A 14,730-nucleotide genomic window follows, 5' to 3' on the forward strand; every position below is an offset into this window, starting at 1 on the left:
CAGTATTTTTCGCCAGTGTCTAAGGTGTTGGTCACGAGTGAAGATTGTGCTCTGCTCTGAGGAGCTCCAGGAGGGATCCATGCTGGATTTAAAAACCACAACCGGATCCATCCACGCCACTGCGGCCACAGGATGGTACCCGGGCCTCGCATACAAGAACGAGGTTTTTCCTGTAACGCATCTCTTTGACAGAGATGCGTTACTCTTTGTGGAGTTTATGGGCTTTTTTCGGAATGCCAGAAATTTGCGTTCAAAGTGCCGTTTTTCCCTGCCAAAAAACTACAAAAGCCGATAAACGCTCATAAACGTGTTAATTAGTGTTCGGCGTTCTTCAATGCATTGTGGGAGTTTGGAATGCACTGTGGGATTTTTGGAGTGTCCTCTGTGTTTTTTTATTAAAAACGCCCATAAACGCTAACGCTCATAAACGCTAGTACAATACACTGTTAAAAGCAGGTTTTTCTGCCAGCAATCTGGTGTCCAGAAAAAGCTTTTTTGAGCTTCAGTGTGCATGGAGCCTTATGTATTACCTTGAGGAGATGCAGACTAGAATACTGCAATCACTGAGCAGCAAATGATATCACCTGTGATGTATGTCAGTTATCTTGCAAACCTGACGTGTTAGTGGGCTCTGAGGACAGGGTTGATGAGCACTGCCTTAAAGTCTCCCCTAGAGGGATTTGCAATACCCTTTCAGTCTGTGCTACAAACAGCGTTTGTCCTAGCAGCTAATGTGTGTTCTTTAGTCCTCTTCCCCACAATTGGGGAAACTGAGTGACTGGTACAGGTACAATAAACCTCCTGTAAGCAGTGGGCAGTGTGACATTTCCCAGAAAAAACAGCACACTTATTTTAGCCTCAGTGCTAAGAACCCACCCTCATCTCCCCCCCCCCCCCCAACCTCTCCTGCCATCCCTCCTCCCAATATCGAGAGGTGTGGGGCTGCTTTATAAGAAGTTATGTGCTTTTTATTCAGAGACGTTTTTTCCTCATAGGCTGCAGCCGCCATATAGCTTCTTTCTCCTTCCTGGTTTGTGTCAGACCCGTAGCATGCTGTGCACACGCTATGCTTGTAGGAGGAGGGTGGATGGAGAAAAGTGGGTGTGGCTATACTGGACAGGCCGTGTGCGGACTCTGCATCCTGTGAAGCACGACACACAGGCAATCAGGTTCACACCTGGGGGGGGGGGGGGGATGATAAAAGAGCTGACTATTATCACTTTGTGTCTACAGAGCAGCTGAAGGGGAGCTGACACAGGAGCGCTGGAGCAATGCGAGAGGTGTACACGGGCATTTTCAGTACAGGAAAAATACTGTATTGTTTAGCATCAGTTAATCTGTGCTACCAAATATTTTTTTTTTTTTTTTACTATTGCAGTATTCTTAGAGTGCATCTGCTTTTGTGCTTTGCACTATAGCTTCCAAGGTTACTACTAAGGCACCAAAAATTCCACCCCCTCCACACTGTCATCCTCTTCGGAGATACCTTACATGGCAAGCCAGGGTGAGTCGTTGAAACCGATTGGTGGTGAAACTGCTTTTCACACTTCAGCGCCTATATACGTGAATGAAGATTAATTTTCCTCTGCCTTGCAATGCTTAGAAGGAAGATTAGTAAAAATAAAAATATAAAAGAACCGCGCTATTCAACAACAGGAGTAGCTTAAGCCAGATCAGTATAAACCTCTGTATAAATATAGTATACCTGTATGTAAAAAGGCTGCTGCCCCCCGGAAAAAAAGGGGATCCCTTAATAGGATTCCTTTTTAAGAGTGAAATAACTGAAATGGTATCGGGTTAAGTGGCGCTACCTAAAAACAGGTTTCCATTCCAAAATGGACTCGTAGAGGATAAATAGATAGCAATAAAGGCCAAGGTCTTTTTTCCAAAGAACCCAATAGTCTCCCTCAGCCTAATACTAATTAAACTCTATGTAGATAAACTCAGGAAAACGGAAAAAACATCAGCTTCACCCAGAGAAGATTATATCAAACAGTGAGTGTAATAAATCTATAGGCCACCAGGGACAGTGGTCACAAAACCTAGAATTCTAATATCGGGGACTAATAATCAAACCCATTACATATTAAGTCTCCAAAGCAGCGGAAATATCAAGAACTGATGGTGTTGGAACAGGCCCGAATACTTCCTTACAAAATATAATCAAACCCTCAATCTCAAATAAATTTAAATTATAAGTTTAGGCCAAAAACCTGAAAACCACGTGTACCGAACTACATATACAACCTAATGCGATTATAAATCAAGTCGCGAAAATTTTTTTTTCACTCAGTGGTAAACCTGCTACCAACAATACCATAGGTCCCCTATACCAGTGTAAAGTGATAAAGGTATATATGTATATGTAACATTCATTAATAGACAACCTAGATTCACATGGGTATACTCAAACAGTGTTTAGTGACAAAAAAAAAAAAAAATATATATATATATATATATATATATAAGCCTAAAACAGTGTTTATGTTAAACCCGTGTTTAGTGCCAAAAAATATATATATAAACCTAATAACTAAATATAAGGAATGTGTAAACACTTCACAAACCAGAACCCATGACAATTATAAATAAGAAATGTGTGTGTATTAGTGCACACAAGGGGTGAAAGATACGATAATAAAAAACCTTTTGGTGATAAAGGTAAAAGAATTCTCTAAACCATAAAAAATATATGTGAAAAGTGCATATACACATAAAAAAGTGAAAAAATAACAATAAAAATATAAAAATAAAGTGCAGAAAAATACAAAAAATATATGTGAAGTATACAGGACAAAATATATATATATATATATATATAAAATAAGTCCCAAATGAAAGTTCAATGGTGCTAATCCAGAAAAATCCTTAAAAATCCTTAAAGTGACTTTTGTGCTTCCTATGCAGTCTTCACTGTGACTTCTGTGCTCCCCACCAGGAATCCTACTCACCAGAAGTAAATACCCCTGCAGGGGTTGTGCGCCTTAAAGATCAATCTCCAGATATCCCGTTCTTTACTTTGTAGTAGATGACTGAGCATGTATCAACATGGATTCCATAAGTCCTCATGAGAAAAAAATGGAAGCCTCCATAGTGTAATCCGTTATAAAAAATGATTTATTGGCACATTAGATGTAAAAATATATATATGAAAAACAACCATAAAAGGCAAAAAAACAGCACAACAAAAAATCAAAACAAGAAAAAACAAAAAATACAAAAAAATGGCCACAACTCTCATAAAGTGAGTTATATTGTGAGGCCACAGTTCATCAGGGGGTTGGTGTAATAATCTCCCCAAAAAGTTCCGGATTGACCCCAGAAATTACCATAAAAAAATTATATAATATTGCTACGAACATAAACGTAAAATGGAGTCACTATCTAGGGAAACCAGAACAAACCTCCCTATAGAGGTGATGGATCTCAGCTGTGTTCCCCCTGGGATAGAGTCCTTTCCGTAGTGTTCAAAAACAAAAGCACAATTCTTCCTCGGAAGCCGTATGATGGATACGCGGTTTGCGCTCCACCTGCGTACCAAACACCGACGGCGACCCGGAAGTGACGTAAAAGCGTAGCTTTTTTTGTCTAGGCTGGGAACTGCGTAGCGCGCTGCTGGTTAAACCCCCCCCCCCCCCATGTCGGGGTGGATGGGTGCAACGCACTGCGCCTCGTCCCATTTGAAGTGTTACCGCACGTGTGGCTGTTTTCCACCTGCGTGCCTCACGGAGGGTTGGTGCCAAACCCCGGGCGTTATACTATGCCTGGGTGATGGGGCACCCTTCCCTCACATGCACGCTGCGAGACGTTGGGGGCGTGTCTTGGTTATGCCCATATAATCCTGTCCTCAGTGGCCCTCGGTGCTGGTCGGTTTCCCCTGCATTTTTAGAACTAAATTTTTTCACTCCCTAATTGAGGTATCTTGATTAATTTTGGGTTCTACTTTATGGGCTTTTCTAATTTTATTATCCCCTATTGTTATTGCAATCATTCACGTTTACCCACTTTATTTCCAATTCTTTGCTGTGTAGGCTTTACCATGCCTGCTAGCCAGTCACTAGACTTATACTGACACTGTCATTATGAGACACTGTTCTACTATGGTAGTTCCTATAATTGCTACTGTTGCCACTGCCTACATGTTTCTCAATAGATACCATTATCTACACTTTTTTTTTTTTTTTTGCCTCATATGGATTCGCTGTCCTTGGATATCTGTCAACCTTGGGTGGTTTTGGGTCACTTCTCCTTACACGCTCCCTCAGTTCCCGTGCTTGACATTACCACGAGCCCCCGCTATCCAGTGTTTCTCCATGCCTTGTATACACAGCAGACCTGTCTGTAAGTACTGCTAATGGACTGGGTCCACCCCAATTTATATATAATTTCTTATGTTATATTTTAATTGGATAATCATTTATTTAGTTTCCGACCATTATCACGCGCTTGCTCCTGATGAGTGGTACTAGCAAACCACGAAACGCATAGAGCTATTTGAAGCCGTGTCTACATAACATATAATTTATAATATTATGTGCTTTACATATTATACCTAAATTTGTGGTATGGGATTGAGATACCATATTCAGGGTCTCTTTCCTAACACATTTGGCAGACTAGCAAGTTTGGAGGTTATTCCCACTATTGTAAATACTGTTTTGATATGTAACATGTATGTGTATAAAAATGTAATTATGGGTTATACTACCACTATTAATTATTGCTCTTATCTTACTAATCATGGCCCTACTTTCATCTTAATAAACAGATCTATATTTTTATTATTGATAGCTGGTTGTTCCTGAGACTGTGTACTTTATACATGAGTAGGTTTATTTATAATCTTATCCAGGGGTTATAGTACCACTATCACTCATTGATCTTATTTTGTTGATCATGGCCCTTATGTATCTATTTACGCGATTATACTATTATTAGTTGGTTGCCCTCTAGACTGCATGCTTCATACAAAATCCCACCTGTTCCCATTGTCCCTCTCCTTCCATGTTGTTTCCATTAGATAGGGATGGAGATACAAAACCTACTGGTCTTGGTCTCATATAAAGTCCCAAACAATTGTTTTTTGTTTTTTATACCAGTGTCAACACCTGAAGGTGGCCCATAACCCATTAAGTAATTACTTAATGCTCTGTGTCCCATGATGTACTCCAAGAAAATAATTTTACAGGTAAGCTGTTAAAAAATCCTATTTTCTCCAGTCATCTTCCAGGACGGCACACCTGAGATGACTGGTCCACCTGACAGGAAACGCCATCAACAACAAGTTTAAAAGTTCCCACCCCTCCCTCCAGACCCTCAGTTCTTGATTGTGTTTCCCACAGGATGGCAGCGAAACCAAGTTTCTCCTTTTTTTTTTTTTTGCTGAGGGGTCTGGGACCTCGTTTTCCTCTAAACAGGATTATGTGCCCTGGAACTCAGACAGACAGGGTCTGTGATAGTCTCGTGTAAACCCCCAGGGACACCTGGGGGGGGGGGATAGGGTAATCCTCACTCAAGGTCTTTCCTCAGGAAAGTCTTGTTTTCAGCCGCATGGGACAGGGGAGTTGTCCTAATTGTGCTGCTCCCCATTTATGTTTGTGCCTTACCTTGAACTGTGTACGTTGGTGGAGTGCGGTGAGCTGCATCTTTCCAAGCAGTGCTGAGCGCGGATGGCGTGCGTTCCAGCACTACTGCGCATGTCCGGAAGTTGGTCAAAGGACGCGTCACTTCTGGGCATAGTTTCCGGATAGAGGAGATCTCGCTGGTGCAGTGTTCTCTGGACGTCGGCGTGCGTTCCAGCATCACTGCGCAAGACCGGAAGTCCGACGGGAGGGCCCGACGTCATTTGCGGGCGACGGACCTCCCAAAAATGGCGCCAATCAGCGGTCATTTAAACGGCAGAGGGTGCAGTGGAAAGCACCCAGGCAGCATTTCTGGTGAAGCGCTTCATGCATTGCAGCATCTCCAAGACAAACAAGGGGAACGCTCAAGACAGCACCTGATCCAGCGATCCTGCATGGCAGCTAAATCGCTGTGGAAGGTCCGTCTGAGCAAACAGCCATTGAGGTCACCACAGGGGGTGAGTGATCCAGCTGTGTTTTGTAGGGGCAGGGTACTCTGAGGCAGACCCCCCTTGCCCCTTTAGGACATGAGTAGCTAATTGTCTATTTTTTACTGTTTCCAGGGACTGAAGGCTCTGCCCAGAGGTCAGCCTGTAGGTCTAAAGGAAAGGCTACTTCGAAGTCCAGGCGTTGTGGTTATTGTAATTCTAAATTAGCACAAGACCACAGCAAGCCTTTCTGCGATAGATTTATCTTTAAGCTCACAGGCAAGGAGACCACCCAGGTTGTGAAAGAATGTAGGGCTTTACAGTCAGAGATGTTAGCCACCCTCCAGTCTTTCCAAACTACTCTAGTGAAGAGTCAGGATGAGGGTCCTTCTGGGAGAGAGACTCCTCATTCACAAGAACATTTTTCCACATCTTATACGGAAAGTTCCCAGGGCCAGGTCTCCCTGTTGTCTGAGGTGGAGGAAGGTCAGGTCCCAGATTTTAGTACTGGGGAGGAAGATTCAGACCAGGATAGCCAGGGGGAGGCTAAGCCTGGGGGACTTTTGTTCTCGACTGAGGACATGGAAGCCCTATTAAAGGCCATTTACACCTCAGAAGATATCCAGGTCCCCTCTGCTCAGGTTTCAGCACAGGATAGGGTGTATAGGGGCCTAGGAAGGTTACAGGCCAGAACCTTTCCCATCCACCAGTCTCTGAAGGATATAGTCTTCAGAGAATAGAAGGAACCTGAACGTAAGCTCCTCAAACTGAAAGCTTGGAAGAGAAGGTGTCCCTTTAAGGATGAGGAGGAGGAGAAATTTTTTAAAACTCCTCGTTTGGATGCAGCCCTAGCACAGATGTCTAAGAGGTCTGATTTATCCTTTCGAAGACTCTGGAAACATCCAGGATCAGATGGATAAAAAGTCTGAGACATTACTCAAAAGGGCCTGGGAGGCAAATGCGGCAGCGATGGCGCCGGCCCTAGCCTCCGCCTGTGTAGCCAGAAATGCAGACGCCTGGCTTGGCAGATTGATGGATCACGTCCCCCGGAGTAAGGAGACTAAAGAAATTGTAGACTCGCTGGAGGTAATCAGATCGAGCAGTAGCGTATGTGGCAGATGCAGCGGTGGAGACTGTTAGGACCACAGCTAAGTCAGCAGCACTTCTAAACTCCGCCAGGAGGGCCCTATGGGTAAAGACCTGGGATGGAGGTTTCACTTCCAAGTCTCGCTTATGCGGCATTACCTTTGAGGGTTCCCTGTTGTTTGGGGCAGGGCTAGATCAGGTACTGTCCCGGTCTACTGAAAAGGGAAAGAAGTTCCCTGTGAGGCCCAAGAGGGAAAGGGGTAAGAGATTTTTTCGAGGCCCCCACTCAAAGAATCATCATAAGGGGAAAGTTGAACAGAGGAAGAAGTGGAACCTTGGAAAGGGGAAAGAAAAAAGTGCAATTCTTTTCTCCAGTTCCGGAGCCTCTCAGAAAGAAGGCAAATTACGCCGCCGTAAAGGTAGGTGCAAGACTCAGCGACTTCCTTCCCCAGTGGGAAAGGATTACGCAGAGTCCATATATTTTAAATCTCTTAAAGGAGACTGGAATTTCAGAGTCTTCCCCCACAGAATTTTCTTATTACTTTTCCTCCCAGGGACCCAGCCAGGGCAGAGGGGTTACTGGGAAATTTAAAGGAGCTGGCAGAGCAAGGGGTTATTGCTCCAGTACCAGCCAATCAGTTAGCCCAGGGTTTTTACTCACACGTGTTTGTGGTTCCAAAACCCTCAGGCAGATTTCGGTTAATAATAAATTTGAGAGGACTCAACCGTTACTTACTTCACAAGAGGTTCAGAATGGAGAGTATTTATTCAGTAAGAAAACATCTTCAGGCAGGAGTTTTTATGGTCACTCTGGACCTGAAGAACGCATATCTACACGTACCCATTGCTCCCGAACACCAGAAGTACCTACGCTTCCCAGTATGCATACAGCAGAAGGTACAACACTGGCAGTTCAGAGCTCTTCCCTTTGGGCTGGCGGCAAGCCCAAGGGTATTCACAAAGGTGATGGCCGAAGTCGTAGCATACCTACACCTGCAGGGGATAGGGTTAATACCCTACCTGGACGACTTGCTGATCTACAGTGTGGATCAGAGGCAATCGGTGATAGACAGAGACATCGTGTTAGAGACTCTGGAGACCTTGGGCTGGATAGTCAGTCGGGAGAAGTCCTCACTGACACCATCTCAGTCCAAACTATACCTAGGCTACCTGTTAGACTCGCAGGCACAGAGGGTATTCTTACCAACAGAAAAGGTAGTGAATGTCCAGAATGCGGTTGTCACCCTTCTCGAAAGAGGAGAAGCCTCTCTGAGATAAATGAGACTGCTGGGTCTCATGACCGCCTGCATCCCGGCAGTAACCTGGGCACAACTACATTCTCGGCAGCTTCAGGCCTTCCTACTTGCCTCATGGGGAGGAAAAAGAGAAACATTGGAGAGGAGGTCTCTCTCTCTCTGCAGTGGTGGCTCGACCCACACAATCTGTTGAAAGGTCGCCCCTGGTCCCAGGTAGACCCATTGGTCTTGACCACGGACGCCAGCGCTTGGGGTTGGTGGGCTCATCTGGGAGACCGATATACCCAGGGGTCCTGGAACCGCAGCCAAGCCAGGGAATCCTCCAATTTCAGGGAGCTTCTGGCAGTAGGCAAAGCCCTAGACTTTTTCCAAGAGCAGCTGCAGGACAGAGAGGTTCAGATCCTCTCAGACAACCTGGTCACGGTTGCATACCTAAAGCACCAAGGGGGGACAAGGTCGGGCAAACTGAGGAAGTTAGCACAACAAATCCTTGGGGAAGCAGAAAAGAAGGTCCTTTCACTGTCAGCTATTCATATAAAAGGCTCACTCAATCTACAAGCAGATTTCCTAAGCAGACAGCCCATCCTTCAGGGAGAATGGGGATTGAGCAAAAATCTTCTTCCTGGTGTGCAGACATTTTGGTAAGCCAAAAATAGATTTGTTCGCTTCCCGGAGGAATGCGAAGGTCCGCAGGTTCTTCTCCCTTTACAAGGATCAAGAAGCAGAAGGAATAGATGCTCTTGTACAGGGATTTCAGGCTGGCTAATGCCTTTCCCCCACTGGTACTCCTTCCCAGAGTTCTACAGAAGTTAACCTACTCAAGGACAGACCTGGTGCTGATAGCACCCTGGTGGCCCAAGAGGGTTTGGTTTCCCACCATTCAGAGTCTCTCGGTAGCTCCCCCGCTGCATCTGCCGGTGCAACGAGACCTGCTCAGTCAGGGTCCAGTCTTTCACCCCGACCCGGGACGTCTCTCTCTGACAGCATGGCTATTGAGAGGGAAATACTCCGTGACAGGGGATGTTCGGAGAGAGTGATAGACACTCTTCTCAGTAGGAAAGGCGTCATCAGAATAATTTATGCAAAAGTCTGGAAAGTTTTCTCCCATTGGCTGCAGTCTAAGGAGGGGGCTCTCCAGATGATACCTACCATCCTAGACTTTCTTCAAGAGGGGGTGGACCAGGGTTTGGCAGTCAGCACCCTCAAAGTCCAGGTGGCAGCCCTGTCCGTGTTTTTTGATAGAAAGCTAGGACAGGAGCCACTGATAAAGAGATTTTTGTTGGCCAGGGAAAGGGTAGTTCCAGTCAGGTCGGTCAGTTGCCCTCCATGGGACCTGTCCCTGGTATTAGATGCCCTAACAAAGGGGCCTTTTGAGCCGGTGGCTCAAATTTCTGTTAAACTTTTATCATTTAAGTTGGCCTTCCTTCTGACTATCACTACGGCCAGAAGGGTGGGTGATATACAGGCCCTTTCGATTAAAGAGCCGTTTTTGCATATCCTAGAGGAAAGGGTAATCCTCACTCAGGATCCTCTTTATTTGCCAAAAGTGGCTTCATTATTTCACAGAACACAGGAGATTATTCTCCCGTCTTTTTGCCAGAATCCCAAGAATAAGGAAGAGGAAAGGTTCCATTTCTTAGATGTCAGGCGCTGTCTCCTAGTCTATTTAGAAAGGGTGAAAGACTTTAGGAGGTCCAGTCACTTATTGATCACCTTCTCAGGGAAGAGAAAGGGTCTACAAGCCTCTAAGGCAACGATAGCTAGATGGGTCAGACAAACCATATCTATTGCTTATAGGCAGGCAGGTAAACCAGTGCCAGCCCACCTTAAGGCGCATTCAACCAGATCCCTGGCGACCTCCTGGGCAGAAAGGGCAGGCGCCTCAATCGACCAGATCTGCAGAGCAGCAACATGGACGAGCCATAGGACATTTCTGAGGCACTACAGAGTGGAGCTGTTGTCCCCTCAGGATTTGGCATTTGGCAGGAAGGTCCTACAAGCGGTTGTCCCGCCCTAAAGGTAGGCCTGAACTTCTTGCTTATCGTCTCAGGTGTGCCGTCCTGGAAGATGACTGGAGAAAATGACCAGTTACACTTACCGGTAACGGCTTTTCTAGGAAATCTTCCAGGATGGCAGGCCTACTTCCCTACCCTTTTTTTATTGGTGTGGTATATTCATTCCTCACAGAATGTTCCCTCTGACACCGATGTGGGCTTTTCTTTACCATAACTGAGGGTCTGAGGGAGGGGTGGGAACTTTTAAACTTGTTGTTGATTGTGTTTCCTGTCAGGTGGACCAGTCAATCTCTCTAGGAAGATTTCCTAGAAAAGCCGTTACCGGTAAGTGTAACTGGTCATTTTTTCTGGCAGAGATTTCTTCAGCCACATCGACTGACCCCCGAAGGAGCTGCTGGTTTTATTTGGGCTTACTGTTGCCTCACCTGCTTGCTTCTCAGTCTCAGGGGGCCCCGTTGGAAAATAGCCCATAGAATGTTAAATCCGACACTTAGTCCTTTTTCACAGATTTATTTGGGATAAGCACAAAGTCCTTCAATAGAGAGTCAAAGAGTCAGATACCTTATAATTGCGGGTTATAGGTATTGGTCAGATCCAGAGGACAAACCGCTCCACAGACTGGATCCAGCAACCACCGGATAGGCCCCTCTCACTGACCTAGCAGCCGGTGGGATGCTCAAACAAAGTCTCTGCCACAGACTTGTATATTGAACTAAAATATTCTTGAGAGATTCCAAATTTAAAGAACTGCCATACAGTACCAGTTTTCTTTCAGCCGACCCGGCAATACTGTATGGGTGTTGATCCGGGTTGCGTCCTCCAACTAGGTTTCCAGGCTCCTCTAGAGATACCAGCCTTGTGCTCAGTCCTCTCCTAGAAAAGTCCTCCCCTGGGTCCTCCAGTTTTCTTGGGCTCTCCCCGCAGGCGAGACAGCACAGGACCACCCCTGGATCAGTAGGCCCTAAGACTCCTACTTTCTCAGTTGCAAGGCCTAGGGCCAGCCAGCTCCGAGGCACAGGATCATGCGACACACACCCCAGGCTAGGAGGGCCATGAGGTTGGGATGGTGAACCCCGGAAAAGAGACCCCACAAAATGGCGGTATCTTAAATACCCTCTCCCAGAATGCACAGCAGGGAAACCACTCCCACTGGGCTATTTCCGAGCAAGAAGTGGTATTCAATACATCCAGCTTGTTGCATTTCTACACCCACCGGTGGGGACAGCGACACCCATGGTCAAGTGGAAATTAGTGCAACCCAGCTGAACTGATACAGAAACCAGAACATTTTGGAATAATTAGTCTGAGCCCAACTACAGCTTCAGACAACTTAATTTTAAAAAACAATAGCGCCTACTCATTAGGAGCAGGGAGCTATACATATATAGTTGCATAAGTGGCCAGGTTGAAAAAAATACACAAATCCATCTAGTTCAACCAAAAAAAAAAAAAAATACTGCTACAATCCCATATACACAATCCTTCACCCACCTTGATCCAGAGGAAGGCAAAAAAAAACACAGCATTCTCCAATTTGCTACAGCAGGGGAAAAAATTCCTTCCTGATCACCTGAGAGGTAATCGGATTTTCCCTGGATCAACTTTACCTATATACAGTATGTTGGTACCCAGTTGTAGTCTGTACATTTAGGAAAGAATCCAGGCCTTTTTTAAAGCAATCTACCGAACTTGTCAAAACCACCTCTATTAAGATTTTAATAGAATATAAAAGAATAGACTAGAAAAACAATAGAACAGAATAAAATATAATATATTCTATTCTGTTCTGTTCTATCGTTTTTCTAGTCTATTTTTTATTTTATTATAATCTTTTCTATCCAAATTTAAAATTAATTAATTTAAAAATTTGAATTCATACTATTCGAAATTCAAATTCTATTCAAATTAGAATTTCAGAAGATGGTTGTATATTCTTTCTATTTTATTCTATTAAATTATATATTTTTTTCTATTCTGTTCTAATCTTTTCTAATTGAATTAGAAATTTTGGAAGATGGTTAGTTACTTATACTTACTTATATATATCTGTCACATCAACTTTTCATACTTGCAGTATACCAGTGCAAAAAAACACACACATCTTATTTCATTTATATTTATGGTATCAATGAAGTTGTCAGCATGCCTGATTGAAGAAGCCACGGATGTCAATCGCAAGGCAAGTGCATATGCTGTATGTCATTGTCCACTTGCCACAAGTTGTGTATTATATTTGTCCACTTGCCACGTCACCTGCCACAAGTTGTGTATTGTCCACTTGCCACGTCACCTGCCACAAGTTGTGTATTGTCCACTTGCCACGACGAGTGCCACGTGACCTGACACGAGTGCCACGTGACCAAGTTGTGGATTGTCCACTTGCCACGTCACCTACCACCAAGTGACCCCAGATATGGGCAATATGCCAAGTACTTTTCTGCAGCAGAGAATTACATTTTGCGACCCGATTTTGGGGCCACATATCTCAGGGTCACTAATAGCTAGAAACACCAAATTTGGTATGCAAACACAATCTATTGTTTTTCTGGTCTATTTTCTATTTTATTATAATCTTTTCTATCCAAATTTTAAATGAATGAATTAAAATTTTTTAATTCATACTATTCGAAATTCTAATTTATTCTATTTGAAATTTGAATTTCAGAAGATGGCTGTATATTCTTTCTATTTTTTTCTATTAAATTATATTTTTTTCTAATCTTTTCTATTTGAATTAGAAATTTTGGAAGAAGGTTAGTTACTTACTTATATACATCTGTCACATCAACTTCTCATACTTGCAGTGTACCAGTGCAAAAAAACACACACATCTTATTTCATTTATATTTATCACATCAATGAAGTTGTCAGCATGCCTGATTGAAGAAGTCACGGATGTCGATCGCAAGGCAAGTACATATGCTGTATGTCATTGTCCACTTGCCACGTCACCTGCCACAAGTTGTGTATTGTCCACTTGCCACATCACCTGCCACAAGTTGTGAATTGTCCACTTGCCATGTCACCTGCCACAAGTTGTGGGGTTCCTATCACCAAGTGACCCCGAGATATGGACAATATGTCAAGTACTTTTCTGCAGAAGAGAATGACATTTTGCAACCCGAATTTGGGGCAACCTATCTCGGGGCCACTTGTAGCTAGTATGCAAACACAGTAGACCTAGCACTACAACATCACCAAATTTGGGGTTTCTAGCACCAAGTGACCCCGAGATATGTGGCCCCAAATTCGGGTCGCAAAATGTCATTCTCTGCTGCAGAAAAGTGCTTGACATTTTGCGACCCGACTTTGGGGCCCCATAACTCGGGGTCACTTGGAGCTAGAAACCCCAAATTCGGTCGCATTCGAAAATATTTCAACCAAATTTGAGAATATTTCTACTGGATTCGAAATGATTTCAACATGATTCAAAATTATTTCAACCACATTCAAAACTATTTCAACTGGATTGGAAAATATTTTGCGACCCGAATTTAGGGCCATGTATCTCGGGGTCACTTGGTGCTAGAAACTAAACAAATTTGGAAACCTTGTAGTTCTAGTTCTATTGTGTTTGCATACCAAATTTGGTGTTTCTAGCTATAAGTGACCCCGAGGTATGTGGCCCCAAAGTCGGGTCGCAAAATGTAATTCTCTGCTGCAGAAAAGAGCTTGACATTTTGTGACCTGATTTTGGGGCCATGTATCTCGAGGTCACTTGGTGCTAGAAACCCCAAATTTGGAGATGTTGTAGTGCTAGTTCTACTGTGTTTGCATACAAAATTTGGGGTTTTTAGCTACAAGTGGCCCCGAGATACGTGGCCCCAAATTTGGGTCATTTTTCAAATTTGATTCTAATTTCGTCTGAATTCGGTTGAATTGTAATTCGGTAATTCGGATACATCTGAATGTCCGAATAATGAAAATTCGTCCGAATTTCGATTCAGAACAAAACTAAATGCACATGTCTACCCATGAGCCATGTGTGGGGAACTGTGCCATATGCTTTTGCAAAATCCAATATGCCACGTCCACTGCCACCCCTCTATTCAAGGTTTTACTTACCACCTCATAAAAAGAAATTAGGTTTGTTTGACAACTTCTGCCTTTCATGAATCCATGCTGTCAGTTGCTTAAAATATTTTTTTCCAGCAAGAACTCATCTATGGGGTCTTTAATTAAACTCTCCAGTATCTTGCCGACTATAGAAGTTAAGCTAACAGGTCTATAGTTACTTGATAAAGACATTGATCCCTTTTTTAAACATAGGCAACATATTGGCCCTGCACCAATCCAGTGGCACCATTCCAGTCATAACGAGTCC

Source organism: Lithobates pipiens, unplaced genomic scaffold (genome assembly GCF_037356315.1).
Source record: "Lithobates pipiens isolate NorthernLeopardFrog02 unplaced genomic scaffold, aLitPip1_a1.2 Scaffold_16, whole genome shotgun sequence".
Classification (NCBI taxonomy): domain Eukaryota; kingdom Metazoa; phylum Chordata; class Amphibia; order Anura; family Ranidae; genus Lithobates; species Lithobates pipiens.